At 43.0% G+C, this 19,063-nt stretch overlaps 1 long non-coding RNA gene across 1 annotated transcript in view; it reads right to left on the bottom strand.

Annotated features, from left to right (window-relative positions):
• The window catches only part of LOC140562674 (uncharacterized), a 59,402-nt gene that overhangs the window by 10,367 nt on the left and 29,972 nt on the right, over positions 1–19,063 (bottom strand). Inside the window, exon 4 of the long non-coding RNA XR_011980167.1 lies at positions 6,879–6,965. This is a non-coding gene — a long non-coding RNA (uncharacterized lncRNA). The remainder of the gene's footprint in view (positions 1–6,878; positions 6,966–19,063) is intronic.

The following is a 19,063-nucleotide window of genomic DNA, read 5'->3' as shown; positions in this document are numbered from 1 at the left end:
TTCTGTGCCTTGGTCAAGTACCTCTGTCCGCTTTCCAGTGCACAACAGAACTGTGGAGGTAGGCAGGGTTTTCAGGCGATTTCAGTGATGATTTGTTCCATGTCCGTCAAGTGTCCCAGGTCGATGTCCCGAGTTCTGCATGGATACTCGGTAGAGAATGGGTCACCGGGCAGAGAGAACGGCCTGACGTTCATACTTGCCTTTACGGGACAATCTCTCAGACACTCAGACTTCATGACAAGTCTACATTTGACAATATTCAGAACAAGTCTTCTGTAGTTGATCAGCGAGGCACCCTGCAAGTATAGGAAGCTCTGAAAACATATCTACAGTACTATTCTTCTGCAGGGACAGGCGGACGTGCCTGGATTTTAGAATGGTCGCTTTGGCAAGACTCCTTCACTGGGCTCCATTTCTTACTTACTTGACACTTTCTGGCCATGGAACACACAAAGCAGAGACTCCGAAAATGGACCATCATCATTTGTAAATCTGCTGCACTCTGTTCTGTTCTGGGACATACAAGTTTGTGCAACCGATCAATGGCTTGTTGAAGAGGGAATGCGCTTTGCATTCGGAGCTCTTTAGGCCACGGGTTCCAATCCCGAACTTGGGAGAAGCCTCTGGCCTGTGCCAGACATCCAGGCCATCCCAGGAAGGACTTGATAATGACAAGGTTAGTTGGATCAGCTGAGTTAGAGTTGGGAAAACATCAAACATGCAGGACGGGACAACTGCAGGATCAGGGAATGGGAAGCACTGCTGAAGGCCTAACATGAAAGTGTGGCAGGTCGCTTCCAAGCATTTCAGTGCAGACCAGTGCAACCTCCAAGACCTTCTTCAGTTTCCACCAACTCTCCAACATTTGAGGTTGAGGGTTACCAGGATTCCTTCATCCCAAGAAATCAGGCCGGAAACCTTTCTCAAAGTCTCCGAAGATGTTCAGGGGACATGTCCAACTTGTCTACTCTTGTTCTTCGACAACATCCCGCTATTCAGAGCACTGTGTCTCCACTCCCTCCATCTAAACTCAGTCCGTACGGCTGGTCCAGCCATTTGAGGAAACGCAAATGAAAGAACTGCATCTGTGCGAGCAAATGAAAAGGTGAAAGTGGAAGTGCTGAAGCTCTTGAACGTCAGCTTTGTCAAACGTCTCTAAACACCATGATCAAAGTCAAGTTACTGCAAAAAAAAGAAAAGCCAAAGAGAGGAGGAAAGTGTCGGTGGAGTCTCCACTTGTCTGCTTTCCATATAAAAGATCTGTACACTCTCAAACTCCTCAGCTCTCAACCACCACTTCCAACAGACCCCCCCCCCCCCCCCCAACACACACACAAAAAAAAAACATTCCTACTGAGCCATTCTGCCAAAACCCCCCTAAACGCTTCCTCCGGAATGCAACCGTCCAGGTTCGGAAACGAGGGATGCGAGCGGAGGAGAATGGGGGGGGATGACATCAGGCCAATTTCACAGCGGCCCTGGGACGGCCAGGCCCAAAGCTAGGGCCCCTGAACGCACCGCAGATCAAAAGCCAGCGGCAGATACACCGGCCCGTCCGGCAAAGGAAAGAGAGGGACGGCTAAAGCATGCTAATCCTCAGGACAAATATATTTTAATCTTGTTAGAATACAAGTTAATGCCACAGCTGGTCTACTGGACTGGGAAGAATGGAAAGGGAAGAAGATTCTCACCTTTCTGGTCCAACATTTAGACAAAAGTGACAAAACCTTCCTTAATAACAGTCGTCTCTCGTTTTGGACAGAACAGCAGCGTAAAAGTTCCACCTATGGTCAAATCGGCCTGCAGTTGTAGAGTTGGGGTCCATTCTGGGGTCAAATATGGTAAAGAGAGACCACAGAGGAGTTTCCTAGAACCACAGAATTGAAGATTCCTCATGTAAAATTTCTGAAGCTAAGCTACCGTTAAATACGCAAGTACTCGTCTGCGAAAACCTGACCATGAATCTAAACTGACATTCAAAGCCTCTAATCGGCATAATCATACACAGATGCAGATTTTCACATTTTTAATTTTTGTTAATTCAGTCCGCAACATGGACCAAAAGCCAACTGAGCAGCTCCAGCAGCTTCTATAACCCTTCATTAATCGTAGTCGAGGTAAATACTCAATTAATCGTGATGCTGATCTGAGGTGGTACCGGCCCGAACTTCTTGACCCACTGACTGTTTAGAGTTTCTAGAACTTTACAGCACAGCACAGTCAAGACAGGACCCGCATACCCAAAGCAGGGTGGGGCAATAATGAGGAATGACGTTTTACGTAGAATTGACGTAAAAGTCAAAGTTTGCGTAGCGGAAATGTATCAGATTTCCATGTATCAGTCTGCCAATCGGATCCAAATCGGATCATGACTGGTTTTGGGCCTCTTTTAGCTGCTGTGTGAACGTAGCCTAATCGCTAAACCACGTTATGGAGTCTTTACCTCCAGGACCAGTCAGCCGGTTAGCTGCACCTCATGGAGCTGTAGTGCTGGCCTACAAACCAGTGCGATGTACTGAAGTGCATCACTAGTGTGTAAACCTAAACTTCGGGCTGGTTTCAGTTTCTAATGTAGCTCTTTAAAAACAGGGACAATTAAAATATCAACGTTAACCCGTTCACACTCCCGGGCTGATCACACAGTAATGTGCACTATTCCGTATCTACAGGGACTTCTGTACAAACCTCTGGGGCTCTTCTCTGGTTGACTATAGGCCTTTTGAGGGGTTATGTGACCTTTTAAGACACTCCCTATTTGCTGATACTGAAATCTGCAGTTAATCGAGACGCAGAGAATCCTTAATTCTGCCACTCGTTAATTGTTCCACCACATAAGTGGCTAAGAGGAATCTACAAATGCTCAGCATTCCTGTCTCTTCTTTAGGGCTGTTGGAAAAGCATCCCGGGCGATTCCTCGAGAAGATCTACCTCAGACCTACAGCCTGGGTTCGCTACCTAACGTAAGCTACTCCACAGTTTAGACGTCTTCTGTTATTGAACACTGTGGAAAACAGTCAAAAAAATTGAGTGACCCTCACCCCAACAGGTGGACTTTCCTACACTTTCGACTGGCCCTCCAGCAGGTTCTCCTCTCAGGGCCCCGACATCACCGCTCTCAAACAGGTCCTCTACCTCCAGACGAATCTGCGGCTTGTTTTTCCTTCCTGCTCTCTGTAGCTGGGAGACGTGACGGACAAGTCAACAAGCTACTGCCTCCCAGCAGAAATGCATACATGGATATTGGGACAAATAAAACACACAAATTCACTCACACACACACACACACACACACACACTATGGGGGAGCTGCTTTTTCATTAGGGGGAAAAGCTCCAGTGGTAGTGTCAGTGACCTCCACCGAAACCCCAGCAGGACTCCGACAGCCAAAGGAAATGAGAGTGTGTGTGTGTTTGTGTATGTGTGTGTCAGTCTGACTATCTGCTGAGCACCTTGGTAACTCTTGATCTCCCATGTATGAGACTTTAGAAGCCTAAGAAGTCTACTCGGTGGAGTGGACAAAGGGAAGCAGATGCATTGTGGAGAAGGATCCTTCTTGTCCACACACACACACACACACACACACACACACACACACACACAACTATAGTAACTCGTAAAGGAGCTACTTTGATTGTTTCCTGGTCAGTGTTTGGTCACCATGCCGAATCAAACAGGTAGGAAAACTTCAAAAAGGCCCAGAAGTGCTTTGAAGAGGAGGGTCATTAGTGTGCGTCTCCATTCAATCCCATAGAAAACGCCCAAAATCTGCCTCCCTCGACATCTACACTCTGAAAGAGGAAGGTGCAAGGCCATAAAAGAACCACAAGAGAACCACGCTTGGTTCTGTAGAGAATCGAGGACCTTTTAAAAGGTCTAAAATGTTCTTCATATTCACTCACACAAATACATATATGATTGTTTATGAAATAAAAAGTGGTTCTTCTATGGAATTGCTCCAAAAATATTTAAACCCCCCTTTATTTTAAGAGTTTTTTGCCACTGAGGGCTACAACAATTTCATTTTTACTGTTGTTGTCTATGGATTTTTACAGCTACAGCATTTATTGGACTTTACAGCCTGAAAAATGTAAAAACAATGTCACGCAAAAACCCTGTATCTCCATTTGAGCATATACGTGAATCTGGCAGGCGTTCTTTACACGGTTTTAGAATTTCATGATGAACGGACCAATAGAAATGCTCCAAAATGAACTGGACTGAGATCTTTTTACATTGAGAAGTTGAAAGTTTAGAAGGTCGTAAGTTTTAAAATATGTTTTCTTGCCTGATGAAAGTTTCTTTTCATTTAATTATAATATTTCTAATAATGTTTTAGATATAAAAAAAGAAATAATACAAAATATGATGAAAATAACCTATAATTTAATTTCTAATCATTAATTTCTAATAATTTAATTTCTAATCATAATCGAGCGCTCTAGTCCAGTGCTGACAGACTAACTGTGGAGCCACAGTGAACCAATGATTAATCTACAATCTCTCGTAAATGAAGAACCCTCGAACCCTTAAATGCAGTGCGTTAGCTGTCGTGGTTCTATGTATCCTCTACCTGGGAACCCTTGAAGAACTGAAGAACTGCTGATGTGTGTCTATGTGAAGAGTTATTAGCATTAGCACACTGACAAAACACCTCAAACCCAACGTTCACGCACACCTGCTTAGCATTCTGCCTCACAGATCACAGAGAAAACATTTATATTGACCCTCACACCCCATCCCTCCAACCCTACAGACCCCACCGTACACAGTCAATGTCTCTCCTTTTCATTATTACAGGATCAGGATTTTTAGCCCGAGCATAATATATGAGACACGCCCAGGAGAGAGAGAGATAGAGAGAGAGAGAGAGGTGCTGATTAACTACATCAAGTGGAGCCTGCCGTCCGTACCTCCTCACCCTGTACGGCGCTCAAACAGGGCTAAAATAATGCAGCTAGGTGCATGTTTTATTTTGCCAACCCCAAACCCTGTTAAAGGCCTTTCAGACGGATCATTTGGGATGAAAGGAATAAAAAAAAAAAAACAACATCTCATATTTACGAGAGCTCTGTTCAAGGTTCACCCAACTTTTAGGGAAGGCAGTCTCTGGAGCTTGTCTAGCCCAATCAAAAATTTAGCTCCGCTTTAGCTTTTCATGAGGATGAAAGTAAACGTGTACAACAGAGCCGACGTACAGCTAAACCTGAAGACTGGAGGGGCGAAGACGGCCCACCGTCTGATTGACCGGTCACGGCATTACGGCATTACAGGCTTTAATCTCGGCCTCGCGAAGTTCGAGGAACTGTGCCGACTCGCAGGGCCATTATTAACGGAACCTAATTGGGATTATGAGGAATCGGCGTGCGCTGAGAGTCTGACCTTTCCAGCCTGGTTCCTGTCAGGGATTCGGGAGAAGCGGCCGACTTCTGACCTTCTAGTGTCCAACATTCGGACATGTAATCAGTTTCGACTCCTGGTCGGTGGGAGTACAATTAAAAAAGTGCGAATTTTAATTATAGAAGTAGAACATTTACCAACATCTGCGAAATTAGTGACTTTGATGGACGTCTAAAATCTGAGTTCACTGCATTTGCATATGAAAGACAGTTGGGATAAAGAGGATGCCGTATATAAAGAGGCGTATTCTTCATCCTGTGATTTAAAGAAAGCTGAAAGAACTTGGGAATAAGGTTCTTCAGGGAAGGCAATGGTTCTGCACAGCTTTAAAGATTTATTTTTTAATTTTGTACTTTTTGGTTAATAGTATAGTATCATATACGAGGAAACTCACTTATAGGTGGCCCTACATAGGGTCAAGGAAACCCTCTTCAGTCCGAAACAGAGCCTTTTATGTTTCGAGTCTAAAACAGGGCTGATAATGACGTCGCTGTCCAGCAAATACCTTGAATTTTTTATTTTTTCATTTAAAGTGAGTCAGTCAGTTGTTCTTTACACTGTTCCAGAATGTTATGAGGAACGGACCAATAGAAACGCTCCAAAATGACTTGGAATCAAATCTTTTTCCATTGACTTCCATTAAAGTTCAGAAGTTTGACATTTTGGAGATGTTTGCAATGTTTATCCTAACTTTTCAGATATGAAACAAATACGCCATAATAATCTACGTTGAGGAAAAGAAACATTCATTAATTATCTATTTTTTCAGCATAATTAAGCACTTTTATCCAGTGCTGATAGACGATGTATTTTTAATGATCAGAATAAAAGTTTTTAGAATTTTTAAGTATTTTAGAAAATCACATTTTTGTATGTTTGTTACTTTATTATTTCATATTTTTGGCTCGTGGTTCGCCAACCCACACCGAAGGTTCAAAAAAATAAGTAATAAAAAAGATTCTTCGTCTCGTAACAGCGAACGGCATTTTTGATCCAAATCTAGAATCATTTTTCAGAAATGAATCAATAAGAGGTTTTCCTAGTGTGTGAAGAATGCTTTAACTATTAAGTAAGTCGGTTCTTTTAGTTGTCAAGGTTTATAAAGGAACCCTTTAAGAACACTGATTTTAATATTTATTATTTTTCATTTTAAAATAAATAATAAACAGGATGTTTGTAGCGTAATGTGTTTCACAGAAATCTGTCATTTACTTTATTTCGTTTATTAATTATTGAGTATTCCTGGGTTTTCGAGCAGCACCAGTGTCGCACTTTAGGCCCAAGACAGAATATTAGGGAATCCTGGCTGTAGCCCATGATGGATGAAAGCTTTGAGCTTTGAGCTGATTTTATTTTCTATTTATTCCATATCCACGCCGCTCCCGACTGCAGGGGACATGAGGACAGCTCGCTGATGATGTCACGGGGACGTTTAGAAAGGGAGGAAACCTGCGGGAGAAATGTGGGCTTTTCCCGTTTACCTTCACGCCACTGTGTGTTTCATCAAAGCTCGACGTGAACGCCATGCTGTCACATCATCTTCACACTCCTTCACGCGGTCTGCGGCACTGGACACACACACACACACACACACACACACACAGACACACAGACACACAGACACACAGACACACAGCGTCAATGAGATAACTCATTTCCAATGTAAACAGACAGAGATAGACAGAGAGAGAGAGAGATAGATAGAGAGACATAGACAGAGACACAGAGAAAGAGAGAGAGAGAGAGAGAGAGCTCTGGTCTGAATTGAGCGAGTCGGGGCCCGGCCCTCTCCACAACCTCCATTTTGGATCACACCGACATGCCGTCACGCGCGAGTGAAGCCGGGAGGGTCACATGCGCTCCGTGGAACAAAACCTGACAGACACACACACACACACACACACACACACACACTTTGTTGGACAGAAAACGAGGGGAAGGGCAGATCTAGGGCCGAAGCAACAGTTCGCCGAGTCAGGGCGAGTCAGAGGCGGCCATTTTGTGTCTTTTTGGAGGCCGTGCCACTTGCAGGAGCTGGACGGGGCCCGACTCCACCCTGAACCAGACAAACGGACACTAGAACACGGACAGAACTCCGACATGGGTCGCAGTTACGCTGTGTTTACTGTGGCCTGGTGTTTATAAACACTTAATATCACTGTAGCGCTGCGCAGAACCATTTATAAAAGGTTCTTCATAAGCAGTTAAGAATTTAAGCATTCGGATGATTCATGGTTCTAGGCAGAACCGGTACTTTTGCTGATGAACCCTTTGTAAAACCCTGATTTGAGGGTGTACGATCCAACCTAGCGAGTAGAATGAGAAAGTACATTTAATCAAGAATAAATTTTTTGGGCCAGTCTACTCAAAAGGGTTCTACGTAGAACCGAATAGGGTTCTTTAAAAGCGTAATACAGGAACACTACAAGGTTCTTGTGTTACAGGTTAAATAATCCTGTTTAATTGGATCCAGAGCAGGAAATGTTTCGTTTTGACAGCAGTTTTTAAATGTAGCACCAAGCAATAGGTTCTTTAACCCCTTTTCTTGGTGCCATTTGGAACCATTTTTAACAACAACGATAAATAAGAGGGTTCCTGGTATATGAAGAACCTTTGAACCAGGCAAAGATTCAGATGTTTCTTTGAGTCGTCATAATTCCATTTACAAGCGGTTCTGTACTAAAGAACCCTTGAAGAAGCTCCTATTTTGAGGATGCATGAGTCACCGTCTATGCAAAGGGTTCTACCTAGTCCTTAGAAAAGGGTTCTTTGACTTGTAACAGTAGTGGAACCCCCATTTGGCACTATGAAGAATCGTAAAGAGAGTTAACTAGGCTAAGACTCATTTAAGTGTCCATATGAGTTCTATTTAGAACTTTGGATCTAAATAGAACCACAGTCTTTACTAAGGAACCTTGAAGAACGTTTTTTTTTATAGTAAGAAAAACGATTCATATAAAAAGGTTCTATGGCGTAACAATGGTCTCTTTTCTGCTACACAGAACCTATTTTAAAGGTTCTATTCAGACCAGGTTATAAAAGGTTCCTTTAACCTCTTTAAGGAACCTGTTAACCTGTTAAAGGCAGAGCTGGGCAATTCATCAAAAAGTAACGCATGTTCATGTGCTGCGGAGTGTGTCGTCACATGACTCCGCCCCGTCCAGTCTAGAACGTGGAGCAACATGGAGGAGAACTCCATCAGAACAGCTCCAGCAGCTTTTACCCAAGACGAATTCCGCGTCCGTCGATCAATAAAATAAAAATGGCTCATCCATCAGAATCGAGATGAATGGTTAATTAATCGTGAATCTGATTTGAGGTCGTATCGTCCAGCTTATCGCCGTCTGAGTCATCGTGGCTCCTTTACTAGGCACCCTTGAAGAACCCCAGAGTGTGATCTTATCTTAGAACTTAAAACTAACCTTAATCCCGATCCCCGCCCTGACTTTAACCGGGTTGGGTGGGAGCACACACTGCATTTAGAGGCTGGTCTCCTGGCTGAATCACACAGTTCTACCAGTGTTCCACAGGCCCAGAAACACATTTCAGAATTTCATTAAAAAAAGACATGGAACGATTAGGAAGGTCTAGAACCCGGTGCTCCGCGTCAGCCTCTAGTCCAGTACGTTCTGGCAAATAAAATAAAATAAAATAAAATAAAATAAATGCAAAAATGTATACGTCTGAAGGCCTGGCTCGAATATGGGTTTCAGTAGAGCTGGGCGATATGACGATATTTTACCGTATTGTGATAAATTTAGTTATCGTGATGACGATATACTTTACTGTTAGTGCTTAATAAACACTGATCAGCTGCAGCGTTCATTACTAACTGTGTAATTAGACTGAGGGGTTCATTAGATGAAGAGCAGCAGATGTTGCAATGTTCTGAAATAGTAGTTTATAAAAATCTGTCGCTACTGATGGTTTTACTCTGTGATTTTTACATGTATGGTGATATATATCGTGTATCACAGAAAAAAAGTCGTTAAATATTGTGATATAGTATTTTTATTGTATCGCCCAGCCCTAGGTTTCAGTTCCTATTTTAATGATATCTGTCAATTATTCGCTAGAACCACAGCGAGAGTTAAAGACAAGCCCGATTTCATAACACCAAAATGCTGGACGTTCTTTCATCACACTGCAGACCCTGCAGACCCCAAGCTTCTTAAGGTCAGTGTGTTGACCGTGTGGATTGGACAGGGCTGATGTTTCCCCAAAAAAGTTCCACATTAAAAATCAAGAGTTCTTTAGTAAAAGCAGTGGTTGTTTTATATAGAAGCATGAACACTGAAGAACCTTCAGAAGGTTCTTTAATGGTCCTCCAGCAATGGTTCTATTCAGAACAGAACTTCTGTGACTCTGAAGTGTCATTTGGATGCTTAAATGTTCCTGAGAATGCAAGCAGTAGTGTGTAGCAATAGTACATAAAGCACTTGATTGGTTAAAGAACCTTCACATATACAGGACCAAAACTGTTCCACTAGTGTTACAAGCCAAAATAACCATTTCTGATACTGTCTAGAACCTTTTTTGCTTAAATGGTTCTTAAAAAGAACCTTTTTTTGCTTGGAGCCAATTTCTTTTTTTGTATTCATCTTAAATGAACTGAACTGAACCAAACGTCAGTGTCCAGTCAAGGCAGCTCCTTGGTTTTGTTCAATAAGGTCACCAACCGGATCTCGCCACCCAACCCAGACCAGGTTCAGCCCCGCAGGGTCAAACTGCAGGCCGATGGTCTGAACCAACGGAAAGGAAACCCCAAACGATCTAGTCCAAAAACCTGCGCTGTAAACCCATGTGCTCGTCCAACCCCTGCACCCGTTTCCACGCTTTGCCCTCACGGACGTCTGGAAGCATCTGGTCCAGCATTTGACACAGATTCAGTGTTTACAGCACCACTGGGATTGTTTTTGACGCTAACAGAATTTGATGATGCATTTCCCATGCCAAGCTTCTCCCACGCACAAGCACACCAACCAAAGTCCCGGTGAAGATTTCTGGAGCTCAGCTGTCACTCACTTTTACCAGTTACACCGGTTGGGGGCAGGGAGGTGGGGGTGGGAGGGGGGGGGGGTTAGTGGTTTAGAGAAGAACATCTACATCAACATATCCATTCTGAGTGGCGTAGCCCAGTCCGGTAACGAACGTCTCTCGAATGCAGTCGTATAGGGGACGGTGTGGCCGTCCTGCTCAGCCATGGTCACGTATTGAGCAGAATTTGGAGTTTGACCTCTATAATCGGCGGATGGCGAAAGGTCAATTGGATGTGATTAGATATGAAGCAGAGGATTGACCTCCGCAATCAGTAAACAGCAAAACGCTAAATAGGGACGTCTTATGACTCCGTACACTCCTGAAGAAAAGGGTTCTTCACGGATTCTATAGCAAAGATGTTGGAGCTATACAGAATCGAGACAACTCAAAGAACCATCTGCCCTATTTAAAGGGTTCTTCACCTTGGGGAAAACGTTTAGTAGATGGTTTGTAGATGGTTTCATGTGTAAGCCGTAAAATAATACCCTTTTCAGCACGGTACAGGTCTCTTTTTACGTACCCCGCCCAGATTGATGGCGACAGTGCCTCAATTAATCAAAATTTGATGTGACACGAATCAAAAGCTCAAGCAAGCAAAAGGGCAAAACATGATCTCTGCAGTAATCTGAAGATTTGAGAAGTTTCGAGCAGCTCAGAGCTTTCAGACGACCGTCCTAACAAACTCAAATCCCACAAAATCCCGGCGAAGTCAGGAAGTCGTATCGCCAACCTTGACTGAACCAATTCTCGCATTTCGGGCCTTTTTGGGGGCTCAGACCACACAGATGTGATCTCTGCTGCTACCAAGGTGGCGGAATGGGAATGGGAGCGAGGGGAAGGCTGGTGGAAGGCGGCGGGGTGGGGAGGGGGGTGATGGTGGACGGGGTGGAGGGGTAGAAGAGTGAAATGGGGGAAATGGAGGGGTGGGTGGAGCAGGAGTGTTTCTGTGGCGCTTCACTGCGGCTGCCATTTTCTTGGCTGTGAATGGCTGGTTGGAGGGCGGGTCTGGAGCAGCCATACAGAGCGAAATCTAAAAGCCCCCCCCTCCCACCTCACCATCCCACCCCAACCCACCAGCACACACACACACATGCACACACGGGCTGCTGGATTTTGGGCTGATCTGAGGTCGGGTATCCAAATCTGTCCGGAATTATGACTGGCACAACGCGCAACTCGAACAGATCCCAAAGCCGAGGGGAAACACCTCCGCGTGAAAACGGCATGGGTGGAGGAGGCGTCCATCAGAAGCCGAGGGTACTCCGTGTACTTTCAGTGATAAAAAAAAAAAAAAAAAAAAAAAACAGGTCTGTGATTGTTAACCAGGCGAAACAGAGTGTCCTCGCCTCCCGTTTTCACAAAACTCAACCATGTTCTAGACGTTTCCGCAGAGGTTCCGAAAGAAACCCGAGCCCCTTCACCTGCCACGCCAACGCTGTATCAGACTATCAGGTCCGATTAAGAACCGTGACACCTCAAAGAACCAGTTGGACGCTTCAGTGGTTCTTCACACTGGTGGAAAGTCTTTTGTAGACTGACCTATATAGAACACTTTAGCACCAAAAAGGGTTCCACATTGTTCTCACCATCAATTCCAAAGACGGGATTTCCTGGTCATGGATTAGGCCTGGTTTTGCAGTTCTAATGGTCAATCAACACGAGGAATTCTACTACGTCGAGGTTTACACCTCTAAATATATGGAATCTTCAAGGGTTCTTTAGAAAAACTGCAACTCAGATTAGAGGGTTCTTCACACTGATGGAGAAGTTTAGTGGATGTTGTATTTAGAACAGGTGTAAATGTTTCTATATAGCACCAAAAGGGTTCCTGTCCAGTTACGAGGCAAATAACTCATTTTTCAGTAGTATTTAGGACCCTTGGAAGGCATAAAGTGCAACGATTGTGGTGGGCCGAGGACCAAAAATCCAAAAATTGTAAAAAAAATAATAAATAAAGCTTAGAATTTAGAAGTTCCATTTGCACGCGTCAATGGTTTCTGGGAGTTTTAGCAGTGTTGAGGAATCAAACTTTATTTTTATCATTTTTGTAAAAAATTATAATTTCTTTAACTCCACGATTAAACCTTACGTTTTGTTTAACGAATCAGTGGCTAATGTCGAATCAACCTTCTATTTATCTATTTAGTCTTGGCTTACACATTAAAAAATCAAAGGTTCTTCAAGGGTTCTTTAATAATATTGTCTTGAATTGAACCATTCGAATTCTTAAACTGCTTCCTAGCCTGGTTTAAAGGTTCTTCATGTACAGTGAGAAAATTCTGTAGACGTCTGAGAACCTTTTAAAAATCCAGCTCCAAAATAAGCTCCTTTTAAGTCCTGTACGGAACCCAGTGTAGCCCTAATCTTAGTCCAGGAAACCCGGCCCAAGTTCAGTTTCACTCTCAACACTGCAGAACACTCTGGTTTAAGAGCAGATGCTGAATAACTGGTGGAAGTTGCTGCACAAGAACGAGTCTTCAGGTAAAGGCCAGACTGATTAGGCTGCAGTTTTTATAGGGTTAAAATTAAAGTGTAAATTAGAAATGAATCAGTTTAAGGCTTATTTATGTTTTTTAATTTTGAATTTCTTTCACTGAGAGCTTTATCTTTATGAGACCCTGCTGCTGACGTTGCTTTAAAAATGCTGATCTCTGATTTTACAGAAAATGGAAGCTTTAAAAACAGCACTAAAACAACTGCTGATGTAATAAAAAAACAACAACAAAAACAGACAGATTAGAACCAAAACAGTACTTACAGAAAAACCTGAACTGAAGACGGCTCGCCAGGATCCCAGTTCCAAGAGAAAATTTGAGAAATTCGCATATTTTCCATTTTGTTCCCCCAAAAAATAAAACTGCTTTAAAAAATTTAAAAATAATTCTAGACTAAAACTAACATTTAATTTTGTTCTAAAATTAAAATCTGTAATTTTGTCTAGGTTACACTTCTCGGAAAGGGAAAAAATGTAAAGCATCTGTTTTTACGTAAAGTTCTTTTTACGTAAACTAAAAGTGACGCATCAAATCAAATTAAAATAAAATCCCCCCTAAAAAATACATTAAGTACATTAAAAGGTCAGAGTTCACTCCGGCTGCTTGGTAACTAACGGATACGGAGGAAACGTCTAGACGGGTCAAGGTGCACGCCGTCCCTTTTCCCCCCAAACTCACATTCAAAAATGTCCACTTTCCCTCCCTCTCGCCCATGTCCGGAAGGAGGGGTCAGCGGTGGCCAAGTGCAGGCCGGGGATGGTGGTAGTGGTGGCGGCGGCGGGTGGAGAAGGTGGTGTTGGGGGGGGGGGGGGTGTAAGGGGGGGGTGTCAGCGGTAACCACAAGGCTAATCAAAGGCTGCTGGACTGGAGACTCGAGAGGGCAATGAGGTCAAAGGACAAAGGGATAGATGTGTGTCCACTGTCCTTTTGTCTCCATTCAGACACTCAGACAAGCTTCCGCTGCTTCTGCTGACATTGGGGCAGAACCTTTTCACCGTGGGGTCCTGGGGGTTCAGCAAACACACACACACACACACACACACACGGGTGTGTATTCTTGCCTTTGTGGGGTGTTTCATATCCCTTCTGTAGGCCCACAGCTAGATGCTACAGCTATCATTAGCACTGTGGTTTCTGTTCTTATATAAATACACCACGGTGTTCAAAAGTTTGGACACCCCTGGACGGACTGTATAGTTGACGTTGTAAGTGTAAATATATCACATCCTCTCCAGAGACTCACTCTGCTCATTTTAACACATCCCTACTGTTTTTAAAAAACGTGCAAAAGTAAAGACACATTAAACATGTGATATTTGATTGGTTGATGATTGATGATTACGTGATCAATTCTGTAAATAAATGAATATTGTGTCTTTAATCTGTCTGAAATGTCAAAATGTAAACTTCGTCACTACGTAATTCGGACAGGGGTGCACCACCCTTCGCACACGACTGCTATTAAAGAGTGATTCTGCTGCAGCTACTGAGACACCGATGGGCAGAAATCACGCATCCGCTACCAGGCTGCTACAGTACTCAAATGCTAGCTCTGCATGTGTGTGCAAAAGTGTGTGCACCCCTGTTTAAGCCCTGTTTATACAGCCTATTTCCCACGGCGGGCCGAAAGCGGTACTACAAACTTGTACTACCAGGGAAGAGCCCCAGCAGTCTGTACAGAAGCCCCAGTAGATACTGAGTAACACACCTCAGTGTGTGAGAAGCCTCGCTGCGTTAAGGGGTTAACTGACGCATGCTGTTGATGTTCTGAGTGTAAATAGAGAAGAAATCCTCGACAGAAAACGAGCTCAAACTCTCCCTTTCTGCACTTTATTAGTTATTTACAGAACTTTCAATGGAAAAATGACAAATGGAAAAATATTTTCTATTTTATATGTATTTCCATTCCATTCTGGAGCATTTCTATAGGTCCATTCATCGCGAAATTTGTTACACAATGTGAAAATGACATCAGCACCTTCAATAAGTGGAGATAAATTTTAAAATTGAATGAAAACATGCCTTAAACTTTATTCACAGAGCAGATTTAATTTTTTTTTGCAATCTGTTAAAATCAGTAAATTAATTAATACTCATCATCAACAATACATGAGTTTCACCAGGGGTGCTGAATCTTTTGCAAAACACTAACACACACACACATTATATATATATATATATATATATATATATATATATATATATATATATATATATATATATATATATATATATATATTCACTTTTCTCCATAATGTGAATCTGGCAGCTGTTCTTTACCATATTTTAGAATTTTATGATGAACGGGCCAATAGGAATGCTTCAAAATGACTCTTCTATTCAAGGTTCAGAAGGTTTTTCCTCCTCCTGTAAAACTACTGTTCTGGAGATATGAGGTTTCTGAGTGACAGCGACTACATACAGAGTCATCCATATGCTTGAGCACCCCCGTTCAAATGACACGTAAACAAGTCCTCTGTTATAGGTTCTGTTTATATACTGAATACTTTAAGCGACTGGCTAAAAATAGAATGCATTTAGGTGCCTTTACATTAATTACACTGCCTTTAATACTTCAAATACAATAAAAATGTTATAATAATAATATATATATAATGATGAATGTGTTTATACGAATCGAAGAACCCTGTTTAACTCATTTTACTTAGAGCTGGATTTACAAAGAGTGAAATAAATAAACAGTCACGCTATTATTAAAAGTACAGTGTCTGGAGTTCACAGAGAAGATCACCCAAAACCTGTGCTCCACTAACCAACATATCAGTAATGTAACTGACCAACAGCTCATTCTGACCACTGACCACTGACTTTATGTGATTGGGTTTATTCTAATGTTATATAGAGTTAATTACAGACGCTCTTACTGACCACTGACTATGCTCATTCTAATGTTATATAGAGGTAATTACAGGTAGACACTCTCACTGACCACTGACTATGTTTATTTGGGTTTATTCTAATGTTATATAGAGTTAATTACAGGTAGACGCTCTCACTGACCACTGACTTTGTTTATTTGCGTTTATTCTAATGTTATATAGAGTTAATTACAGGTAGACGCTCTCACTGACCACTGACTTTGTTTATTTGGGTTTATTCTAATGTTATATAGAGTTATTTACAGGTAGACACTCTCACTGACCACTGACTTTGTTTATTTGGGTTTATTCTAATGTTATATAGAGTGATATAAATGGAGCACTGTCCTACCCATCCAGACAGAGCTCTCTGCAACTCCTGATCACTGACGGATGGCTGTGGCATCACCGGGAAAAAGCTGCAACCCCCTTAGCAAACACTTAGACAGTTGTGCCACCTGTACTAAGAGTAAATCTGGTGCTACTGTACTTGCAAGAAGGGTTCTATGTAGTACTAAAAATGGGTTATTTGACTATACAAAACAGCTAAAGTTCATTCCCCAATCTGAAGAATGCTTTAACCCCGTAAACACTGTGTGTTCTCATGGTTCTAGATAAAACAATTACCTTTAGTAAAGAAACTCATTTACTTTTCCTACACCCTTAAAAATGGGCTCTTCAAGGGTTCTTTAGCTAGAACCACAGTTCTATTACAGAGGATACTTTTTAGAATGTTCATGGAACCTCAAAAAGGGCGATATGCCCATAAAGGGATAAATACACACACACACACAAACACACACACACACACACACACACACACACACACACACACAACTACACCACCTGGGGTCTTCCTGTCCCAGTAGGGCCGATCAGGGAAAGCTCCTGTTTTCCCTCCCTCTAGCGCTCCCTCTCTCTCTCCATCTCTCCCATTCTCTCCACCTGTCTCTCGCCCCTCCTTCATTACAGAGAGGCTGTTCAAACACACATGCAGCTGCAGACACGGCAAACACTCCGCTAAAGCCTTTCAAATCCTCATGCAAATGTTCCAGCCAATCTGTGTGAGTCCAGACCAGAGCAAAGGGGGCTTTTTTTGGGGCTCGAGACGGAAATAATTAACTCTCCTGCCCTCCTGTTTCCCCTGGACACGCCCCCCCACCCCAACCCACCATCCCACCACCCCCACACCCTCCACAACACAACGAGGCCCGAGAAATAACGAAGCAGAACCCGAAACACAAAGACGGTTTTTCTTGTAGTGTTTTATTCAGGGATGATTTTCTCTCGCACCATTTCTGCTGAGTCAATCCCACCCCATCAATGCCATCTGTGCTCCGGCCTACCCGCCCGCTGCCCCGCCCGCTGCCCCGCCCGCCACTCATCAACAGCCATCCAGATCTGGAATTCCACACACTCTGAAACTGCACCTGTGTGACACTGACACGCAACTGACCAGACCAGCGCAAACCAGAGTCCCACCACCATGAGAACCGCATAGCCACTGAATCACAGTTCACCTGTCCTGAGTGAACAATACAGGTGTATTTACTCCAGTTCAACTCGATTCAGTCTAGTTCAGTCAGCCAGTTCCATCCATTTCAACACGCTTCATTCAATTAATATATTTCAATTCAATTCAGTTCAGTTTAATCAAATTCGGTTCAGTTCAATTCGGTTCAATTACATTTAATTCAGTACAAAAGAATTCAATACCACAGAGTTTAATACAGTTCATTTCAACTGAGTCAACTTTGTTCAGTTCAGTCCAGTCCAGTCCACTGCACTCCAATCCACTTCACTTCACTGCACTCCAATCCTCTTCACTTCACTGCACTCCAATCCTCTTCACTTCACTTCACTTCACTGCACTCCAATCCTCTTCACTTCACTTCACTTCACTGCACTCCAATCCACTTCACTGCACTGCACTCCAATCCACTTCACTGCACTCCAATCCACTTCACTGCACTCCAATCCACTTCACTGCACTCCAATCCAGTTCACTGCACTCCAATCCAGTTCACTGCACTCCAATCCAGTTCACTGCACTGCACTCCAATCCACTGCACTGCAATCCACTGCACTGCAATCCACTGCACTGCAATCCACTTCACTTCACTGCACTGCAATCCACTTCACTGCAATCCACTTCACTGCAATCCACTTCACTTCACTGCAATCCAATCCAGTTCACTTTACTTCACTGCACTCCAATCCAGTTCACTGCACTTCACTTCACTTCACTCCACTCCACTCCACTCCACTCCACTTCACTTCACTTCACTCCAATCCAGTTCACTTCACTTCACTTCACTCCAATCCAGTTCACTTCACTTCACTCCAATCCAGTTCACTTCACTTCACTCCAATCCAGTTCACTTCACTTCACTCCAATCCAGTTTACTTCACTTCACTCCAATCCAGTTCACTCCAATCCAATTCAGTTCACTTCACTTCACTTCACTCCAATCCAGTTTAGTTCCCTTCACTCCAATCCAGTTTACTTCACTTCACTCCAATCCAGTTTACTTCACTTCACTCCAGTCCAGTTCACTCCAATCCAATTCACTTCACTTCACTGCAATCCACTTCACTTTACTTCACTCCAATCCAGTTCACTTTACTTCACTGCACTCCACTCCAGTTCACTTCACTTCACTGCACTCCACTCCACTTCACTCCAATCCAGTTCACTGCACTCCACTCCACTTCACTCCAATCCAGTTCACTGCACTCCACTCCACTTCACTCCAATCCAGTTCACTTCACTTCACTTCACTCCAATCCAGTTCACTTCACTTCACTTCACTCCAATCCAGTTCACTTCACTTCACTCCAATCCAGTTTACTTCACTTCACTCCAATCCAGTTTACTTCACTTCACTCCAATCCAGTTTACTTCACTTCACTCCAATCCAGTTTACTTCACTTCACTCCAATCCAGTTTACTTCACTTCACTCCAATCCAGTTTACTTCACTTCACTCCAATCCAATTCAGTTCACTTCATCTCAGTCCAATCCAGTTCACTTCACTCCAATCCAGTTTAGTTCACTCCAGTCCAATTCAGTTTACTTCACTCCAGTCCAATTCAGTTTACTTCACTCCAGTCCAATTCAGTTTACTTCACTCCAGTCCAATTCAGTTTACTTCACTCCAGTCCAATTCAGTTTACTTCACTTCAGTCCAATTCAGTTCAGTTCACTTTAGTCCAATTCAGTTTACTTCAGTTCACTCCAATCCAGTTCAG

The sequence above is a fragment of the Salminus brasiliensis genome, chromosome 9 (genome assembly GCF_030463535.1).
Source record: "Salminus brasiliensis chromosome 9, fSalBra1.hap2, whole genome shotgun sequence".
NCBI classification, from domain to species: Eukaryota; Metazoa; Chordata; class Actinopteri; order Characiformes; family Bryconidae; genus Salminus; species Salminus brasiliensis.
This window is presented reverse-complemented; position numbering and strand designations above follow the sequence as displayed.